Source organism: Ceratotherium simum, chromosome 30, assembly GCF_057802395.1.
Source record: "Ceratotherium simum simum isolate JZ-2026a chromosome 30, ASM5780239v1, whole genome shotgun sequence".
In the NCBI taxonomy this organism is placed as follows: domain Eukaryota; kingdom Metazoa; phylum Chordata; class Mammalia; order Perissodactyla; family Rhinocerotidae; genus Ceratotherium; species Ceratotherium simum.
Genome location: NC_141929.1, coordinates 15,665,852 through 15,667,468, shown reverse-complemented (window position 1 = coordinate 15,667,468; position 1,617 = coordinate 15,665,852).

The window sequence follows — 1,617 nt, the reverse complement described above, 5'->3', positions numbered from 1 at the left end:
CAAGTGCGGGCGGAGGGATCCGTGGGGCCGAGATAGCCACGCCCTCCTTCCCAGGGATTGGCTGCGCGCCTGCCGCTCCCGAGTCCCACTCCCTGAGGTCTTCGGGCTCCTCCACGCAGTGCCCTTTGGAGTCAGCGGGGTCGGGGACTACTTCTCGCGGTGGGAAACGGGTGGTGACGTGCGGCACGTCACTACACCTGAGTCACCTGCTTGGGGTGAGCCCTGGGTGTCGCAGGTCTCTCCCTGGGCGCAGGGAGGCTCGCGGCAGAGGCGGCTTTTTCTGAGCGCCGGCTCAAGGCCTTGTTGCGGATTGTTCCGGTCCCTGGAAAAACCGGCTCCGGTAGTGCCCTTCAAAGACCCGGAGTTACCCCTTGAGATTTGCTCCCGTCCCTCTCTCGACTGCACTCGTCCTGGGGGCTTTCCCGCTGAGTCTCGGTTTCTTTCTTCCCGGGGGAGTAGCCAAGCAGGTTTGGACCCTTCTCCAGCAACTCCCCGCTGTTTATCCCACCCTTCACCCTCCTCCTTTATCCCCGACCTTCTCACCGTTTGCGCACTCTGATCACATCCAGGTCGGATTGCCTTTCAACCAGAATCTCTACAGTCTGTCTTATTTAATTCAGTAACATGTCTCCTCAGCACGACGTTCCCTGAGTATTTCTGTATTCAGAAAAGTTTTTTATTTATCTTTGTTTTTAACTTGGAAAAGCATACTCTCGGCTTAGCGTTGGAAAGGGCTTCCTCGCCTCTCGACTTCAAGAAGGTAATCCTGCCCCCTGCTGTAGAGGCTGCATCTACCGACGCCAAAATTGTGGTTTGCTAAATTGTGATATGGTCATATGACAAGGATGGAGCTACGGTTTACTATATGAGGTTTATGAGTTTAGAAGTACTGTGTCTTTATAACCACTTGCAATATTTCTCAATAAAACCAGGTTCCAGAACCTCAAAATACAGTGTTTACTTTCTTTAAAATGTGTGGATTTTTTTTTCCAGTAAATGCATGCATATATAAATTGAGTGCGTTCTGCGGTAAGATAATGGCATCTAAAGAAAAAGTGAGGGCGGACTGATCGAATTAAAGAGACCTAGAGACACAGCAACCAAATGTAATATGTGTGGACCTTGTTTACTGATTCAAACAAACTATAAAAGACATTTTTGAGACAGTTGGGGAAATTAGATCATGGGTCAGGTATTTACATACTAACCAAAGAATTATTTTTATAAGCATGAAAATGGCATTGAGATTTTTGTAAGAAAATGTCCTTTCTAAAATTTTGAGAAATGCATACTGTACATAGGGGTACAGTGTTGGCAAAAATCTTGATAATTGTTGAATTGGATGATGGTTATTATTGTACTGTTTTCCCTACTAAGTATGTTTTTAAATGTTCGTAGTCAATAAGCAAGAGGTGGAAGCAACCCAACTGCCCATAGACAGATGACTGGATAAACAAAATATTGTGCATACATACAATGGAATACTACTCAGCCTTAAAAAGGAAGGAAATTCTGACACATTACAACATGGACGAACCTTGAAGACATTATGGTAAGTAAAGTAAACCAGTCACAAAAGGACATATACTGTGTGATTCCACTTATGACGTACTTAGG